Source organism: Triticum urartu, chromosome 2A (genome assembly GCF_056163025.1).
Source record: "Triticum urartu cultivar PI428250 chromosome 2A, HENAU_Tu73, whole genome shotgun sequence".
Lineage (NCBI taxonomy): Eukaryota > Viridiplantae > Streptophyta > Magnoliopsida > Poales > Poaceae > Triticum > Triticum urartu.
In genome coordinates this window covers 521,377,822-521,385,546 of record NC_141874.1, presented here as the reverse complement: position 1 = coordinate 521,385,546, position 7,725 = coordinate 521,377,822, and the positions used below count along the sequence as shown (strand labels likewise).

The 7,725-nt window shown below is 40.2% G+C and overlaps 1 long non-coding RNA gene across 3 annotated transcripts; it reads left to right on the top strand.

Moving 5' to 3' along the window:
- Nucleotides 1-3,036: 3,036 nt before the first annotated feature.
- On the top strand, nt 3,037-7,004 carry LOC125538485 (uncharacterized). 3 transcript variants are annotated; one of them, XR_015616842.1, is made up of 5 exons: nt 3,037-3,476; nt 3,806-4,280; nt 4,451-4,890; nt 5,796-5,873; nt 6,753-7,004. It is a non-coding gene; the product is annotated as an uncharacterized LOC125538485 (long non-coding RNA). The 3 variants fall into 3 exon arrangements; XR_015616841.1 differs by having other exon boundaries at nt 3,806-4,890; XR_007296353.2 differs by having other exon boundaries at nt 3,037-3,480; nt 3,806-4,890.
- The last annotated feature ends 721 nt before the right edge of the window (nt 7,005-7,725 follow it).

Sequence of the window (7,725 nt, the reverse complement as noted above, 5' to 3'; positions counted from 1 at the left end):
GATTTTAGTCCGTAGGACAACATACAGAACAACAATCATACCATAGGCTAGCTTTTAGGGTTTAGCCTCTCCGATCTCGTGGTAGATCTACTCTTGTACTGCCCATATCATCAATATTAATCAAGCATTTCGTAGGGTTTTACCTCCATCAAGAGGGCCCGAACCTGGGTAAAACTTCGTGTCCCTTGCCTCCTGTTACCATCCGGCCTAGACGCACAGTTCGGGACCCCCTACCCGAGATCCACCGGTTTTGACACCGACACTCGCCCTGCCAGACCGGCCCCCGCTGCACCCCATGTCGCGCTCGCCGCGACCTCCATCCCCCGCACACATTGCACCGCTCTGGCCGCGCCTCCACGCGCGTGCCTACGCCCCGCCTAGTGCTACCTCTTGAGCATGCGTTGGTTTTCCCTTGAAGAGGAAAGGGTGATGGAGCAAAGCAGCGTAAGTATTTCCCTCATTTTTCGAGAACCAAGGTATCAATCCAGTAGGAGACCACGCGCGAGTCACCTCGTACCTACACAAACAAATAAGAACCTCGCAACCAACACGATAAAGGGCTTGTCAATCCCTTCACGGCCACTTGCAAGAGTGAGATCTGATAGAGATAATAATAATAAGATAAATATTTTTGGTATTTTTATGATATAGATTGAAAGTAAAGATTGCAAAATAAACGGTGCCAGAAATAGCTAGTTGATAGGAGATTAATATGATGGAAGATAGACCCGGGGGCCATAGGTTTCACTAGTGGCTTCTCTCAAGATAGCATAAGTATTATGGTGGGTGAACAAATTACGGTTGAGCAATTGATAGAATTGAGCATAGTTATGAGAATATCTAGGTATGATCATGTATATAGGCATCACGTCCGTGACAAGTAGACCGACTCCTGCCTGCATCTACTACTATTACTCCACACATCGACCGCTATCCAGCATGCATCTAGAGTATTAAGTTCAAAAGAACGGAGTAAAGCTTTAAGGAAGATGACATGATGTAGAGGGATAAACTCATGCAATATGATGTAAACCCCATCTTTTTATCCTCGATGGCAACAATACAATACGTGTCGTTTCCCCTACTATCACTGGGATCGAGCACCGCAAGATTGAACCCAAAGCTAAGCACTTCTCCCATTGCAAGAAAGATCAATCTAGTAGGCCAAACCAAACTGAAAATTCGAAGAGACTTGCAAAGATAACCAATCATACATAAAATAATTCAGAGAAGATTCAAATATTGTTCATAGATAATCTTGATCATAAACCAACAATTCATCGGATCTCGACAAACACACCACAAAAGAAGATTACATCGAATAGATCTCCAAGAGAATCGAGGAGAACTTTGTATTGAGATCCAAAGAGAGAGAAGAAGCCACCTAGCTAATAACTATGGACCCGAAGGTCTGAAGTAAACTACTCACACATCATCGGAGAGGCTATGGTGTTGATGTAGAAGCCCTCCGTGATCAATGCCCCCTCCGGTGGAGCACCGGAAAAGGCCCCAAGATGGGATCTCACAGGTACAGAAGGTTGCGGGGTGGAATTAGGTTTTCGTGGTGCTCCCCTATGTTTTCAGGGTACGTAGGTATATATAGGAGAAAGAAGTAGGTCGGTGGAGCCACGAGGGGCCCACGAGGGTGGAGGGCGCACCCAGGGGGTAGTCGCGTCCCTTCCTCATGACTTCCTCGTTGGTTGCTTGACATCCACTCCAAGTCCTCTGGATCACGTTTGTTCCAAAAATCACGCTCCCAAAGGTTTCATTCCATTTGGACTCCGTTGGATATTCTTTTTCTGCAAAACACTGAAATAGGCAACAAAACAACAATTTGGGCTGGGCCTCCGGTTAATAGGTTAGTCCCAAAAATAATATAAAAGTGTATAAATAAGCCCATTAAACATCCAAAACAGAATATATAATAGCATGGAGCAATCAAAAATTATAGATACATTGGAGACGTATCAACCATCCCCAAGCTTAATTCCTACTCGTCCTCGAGTAGGTAAATGATAAAAACAGAATTTTGATGTGGAATGCTTCCTAACATATTTCTCAATGTAATTTTCTTTATTGTGGCATGAATTTTCAGATCCGAAAGATTCAAGATAGAAGTTTAATATTGACATAAAAATAATAATACTTCAAGCATACTAACTAAGCAACCATGTCTTCTCAAAATAACATGGCCAAAGAAAGTGCATCCCTACAAAATCATATAGTTTGGTCATGCTCCATTTTCGTCACACAAGAATGCTCTCATCATGCACAAACCCGATGACAAGCTAAGCAATTGTTTCATACTTTAGTAATCTCAAACTTTTTTCAACGTTCACGCAATACATGAGCGTGAGCCATGGATATAGCACTATGGGTGGAATACAATATAATGAAGGGGGTTATGTGGAGAAGAAAAAAGGGAGAAAGTCTCACATTGACGCGGATAATCAATGGGCTAGGGAGATACCCATCAATTGATGTCAATGCAAGGAGTAGGGATTGCCATGCAACGGATGCACTAGAGCTATAAATGTATGAAAGCCAACAAAAGAAACTAAGTGAGTGTGCATCCTACTTGCTTTCTCACGAAGACCTAGGGCACTTGAGGAGGCCCATTGTTGGAATATACAAGCCAAGTTCTATAATGAAAAATTCCCACTAGTATATGAAAATGACAAAACAAGAGACTCTCTATCATAAAGATCATGGTGATACTTTGAAGCACAAGTGTGGAAAAAAGGATAGTAGCATTGCCCCTTTTTATTTTTATTTTTAGGCCTTCTATTTTTGGTCTTTCTCTTTTTTTGGGACAATTTATCAATATCTATCTATATATCTATATATCTATATATACCTATACTAATCCTGGACTCCCTAGAAATTACCACGTTAATTAGAAATTACCAGCCGTTTATCCAGTGGGACCGAATTATTACGGTCCAGATTAAATCTGATCACGGTTGTAGGAGTATCATATGGGCCTTCGTTTTTAGCCTGGGGAAATTCCCAATCTCACGTGTCTCCTACGTGGGGTTAGCCATTCTATGGCCCAACAAGCCATCCAACCTTCTCCATCTCCGCCTCTTCCCCGAAGCGCAGTCACGCTCTCGCTCCTCCTCCATCTCCGCCTCCTCCCCGAAGCACAGCCACGCCCTCGCTCCTCCTGAAGCGCCGCCAGCCCACCTCGATCTCCGCCGCCACCTCCCACCCCTACCTCCGCGGTGGTCCTGCGCCCCCTCTACCCCGACCTCCAGCGACACTCCTCCCATCCCGATCTCCACCAATGGTCCTGCGTCCTCACCGCCCGACCTTCGGAGAAGCTCCGCTGACCCACCTCCCTCCCCGTCCTCCGCTGCGCTCCCGCGCTCTTCACCGTGGTCACGCCCCCATCCATGCCGGTAGTTCATGCTGGATTAGGAGGTTGTACACGTACGTCTATATTTATGTTCAAGTCGAGCTTCGTGGATCTGAAGGCATGTATGATCAAGAACCTATTAATTGCATTCAATTCAATCTCACATGTGTGTGCTAGATGCTAGAAGAAATACTTCTCTTTTAATTTGTATATATGGTTGTGCGCACGTATATGTACTGGCACATCTTGCCGGAACCTGATTGGGAAGTCAGATTCGCTAAATATATGTGCCCGTGTCTTCGTGCCATGTGACTCGCAACTCACGGCCTGTATCAACAACACCAATTATATTTATTCTCTCTTTGTTATAACTAATGTCATCAAATCTGATAGTCGTCTATAGATGTTTTCCCTATGGATACTAAGATGCATGGCACCATTTTGCAGATACTTGGAGTATATATCTAGCATATCAAGCTACCGGAGACAACCAGTACTTCATTGAAATAATAACAACAATATCATCGTTTTGTCCAAATGACATCGTCCATGTATACTGATGTGGTTGGCACTCACCACAGGTAGTCGCTCCCCCCATAGATGAACTGTTTTATCTCTGTAGCTATTTTTGAATAAAACTGGTCATGTATAGCATGCATACCTTCTGGCTATATAGAAGTCGAGGTGCCTATGTGGGCTGCAAAAATAGAGGGCGTCCCCGACTTGGATTTTGTGTCCTGCTTGAGCACGTCAGTAATTAATGGGCGTTGGACATGGACTCCACATGGAACGCTCTCTTTGACACATAAACGATGGCCTCAAGCCCCTATGTGGAAGTATTCAGCCTTGCCGTTCTACCATTTTCTCTATAAGAACGATGTACAATTTTGACGGAACACTAACCACCAGTGCTACACCCGAGGTACACCATTGTATAATCTACATGCCAAACCATGAGTAAAGTAGCAAGCTATTATGTTTCAAAATTTATTTGGAAGAGCATGTGTTTTGGGTTTTATACTTCACCATGATCTTTTACTGTGTGCCTGCAACCATAGCTTCTATCGTCATTAACTTGCCATATACGGATAGTCTGCAGAGTTTACAAACAAGAGTGAAACCAATAATGATGGTTGATGATTATGGTATGATTGCCGGATTAATAATTCAGAACAAGAAAGCTATTTTACTGGAAAAGCTGCTCCCGCGCTCTTCACCGTGGTCACACCCCCATCCATGCCGCTCTACTCCCTGAACAACCATGAGAGCGCCGCCATCCTGCGATGGGAGCAAGTCGAGGTGCCTATGCGGGCTGCAAAAATGGAGGGCGTCGCCAACTCTGATGTTTTTTCCTGCTCAAGCACGTCATTAATGTGTGTTGGAGATGGACTCGACATGGAACACTCTCTTTGCCACATCAAAGATGGCCTCAAGCCCCTATACAGAAGTATCCAATCTTGTTGTTCTACAATTTTCTCTGGAACAACGATGTACAACTTCGACGGAACAGGACCGCCAGTGCTCCACTTGAGGTACGCCACTGTATAATCCACATGCCAAACCATGAGTAAAGTAGCAAGCTATTCTGTTTCAAAATTTATTTAGAAGATCATGTGTTTTGGGTACTTCGCCATGGTCTTTTACTTTGTGCCTGCAACCACACCTTATGTTGTCATTACCTAGCCATATACATATAGTCTGCAGAGTTTACAAACAATAGTGGAACCTATACTGATGAATGATGATTATAGTATGACTGCCGGATTAACAATCCAGAGCAAGAAATATATTTTTACTGGAAAAGTTAAATCTAATATTAACAATAGTACGAATGTACTTCACCTGCAAATTGTTCTTATCATTCTATCATTCCAGACGTTATATAAGCCACAAAATCACACTGCTGGTCACAACACTAACAGCAGGTCAAATCTTGGTGCTGCACCAGTTAGGCATGTAGTATGCAAGTTTAGAGATGGATATACCAAGTTTACTATGAACTAAAGCATGACAGGTTTGACAAACAACACACATTTGTATTAATTCGGCAGTTCATTAGATATGATCAGCAAGAGTTGTCTGTGATGTATATGTTATGGATCAGCGCACAGGTAGTTAATCTATCTTTTTTGCCATTTAGTAAATTCAAGCCCTTAATATGATGCTCTGAATGTCATACATAGTTAGCTTCAGATTGGTAGTGCATCTCATAGTGATTTTTATAACTGAAGTTGATCATAATCACTGTGTACAGAGCATTTCAATGTGTTGTTCAATAAATTACAGAAATTAGAAGTATGCCTATTATTGTAACATATTGTAGTAAGGTAGTGCCACTTCCAAGAATCAAATGTATTTTATGTCCTGACAAGTTTATCCTTAAATGTATACTACAAAGGGATCAGTACTGATTAATTGGCAATTTACTATGTTTCAGAATAAGTGAAATTACTTCTGGTGTTGCAATGTAGCTAGATTGGAGAGAAACATGATAGCATCTTAATAATCCAGTAAGGTATTTGACGAGCTCCATTGCATAATTTATAGATAAATCATAGAGCCTTTTCTTTAATTCATCGAAAATTGTTTCGCTTCCAGTATGTAATTTGTACAAGAATCATGGAGTGCTTATGCATGCTTGCCTTTTGTTGAGAACATAATTTTGTAAGTAAACTAAAATGACATGTATTTTCTACTCATAATGGTGAACCCAGTGGATAAAGGTGTGTACTGTGATAAAGTTGTACTTCAGACTATTATTTTCGTTTGTGGAGAATAGACAAAATGCGGAAAGCCCATGGCAGCCACCACTTTTGTTACCTGCTCCGAGCAATGTAGGAATCTTGATCCTATGGTAGAATATTTATCTATACATGCGTTTCTGGTAGAAACCAACACATTTTACACCTAATTTTTACTTCTCTCACTACAAGTCTGATACAACACAAAACACTAATTAATCATATTCTCTTCATACTGTGTGCTCTCATTCTATATGTTTTTCGTACATATCTAACACACTAGAAGAACTCTTTAGAATCATTGGACTCAGTGTCCTCCATGCTAATGTAATTTACGTCAACATGATGTTTGTACCAGAAAGGATCATGCATGTTTTCTCCTATCTATTATAGCTTGCCATTGTCACTGATGTAAAATGAAATCTTCATGGCATGCGCCTCTAGCTTCCCACTGCTGCAACCATTTTGAGAAAAGCTAGGAAAGGATAGCGTAGATATACGTACCTTTTTTTGAGCAAGTACCATTGATATACATATGAAAGACAGTTCATGCACTGTACTTTAGTAACTAGCCTTCACTAAAGGGATCAAAATCTATGTTTTTAAAAAATAAGCTAATCTTTACTAATCAATTCTTTTGTTCTACTTTATAGATCGTAAACCAGTTTTTTAACGGGGGCAGTTTTTCGGTTGGACGGAAGTAACTCCACTCGCTAGGAGGGCTTGGTGGTAATATACAAGGCCGTGAAGCATTTTTCATGTAACTGGTAGTGATCTAAGTCACATGTTATTACAATGGATGCTACTACAACATTTCCGTATAAATGTATGCCACTGATCTTTGCATATATATTACACTCCCTTTGTAAATAAATATAAGATGTTTTAATATGTTTCTACTACTATATGTTTTCATCATTATTATGACAATAGATCGATTATCTTCTCCGAAATATATATTGTCGATGTGATCAAACATGTGTTACATGCCATCTAATGCAACATCGCTTTGTTTGAATGTTCACAATTATAACTTGCTATGACAAGAGATAACTATACATGTATTTTTTTGGAAGTAGAACTATACATGTTAGATCTCCAATGGTGTATCAACCAAAAAAAAAATACCACGGAATCTAAGAAAGCAAAAAAGAATACCATATACCTTCTATTAAGAGGATAGCTAACTACTCATGCTGAACAGCAAAAAATTGATGTACTATATAACTGATTGCTAAGAATTAAAAGAAGTCCCAAGGTAATGCTAGTTTGAAATCATATGAATATGTAAAATGCCTAATTATGAGTTTCTAAATCAATGTGGATAATCATGATAAACTGCTACATGTTTTTAATCAATATTTTATTTTCATGTCATTTGTTTAAAATCTAATATTTCATATTTAGTATTAGATTGTGGGGTCCAATTTTTTCTCAATTTCAATCAACGTCAAACGATAAGTTCGCAAGTTCCTCTTCATTTTGAATATTATAGTATAGCTCTTATTTCTTTCCGTTTGTACATAGTACTATATATACTTCAAAGCTCACTAAGGTTATTCAAACATCCGGTGTCCATCAATTCATTTTATTTTATATCTTATTGACCACCAAATTATAACATAT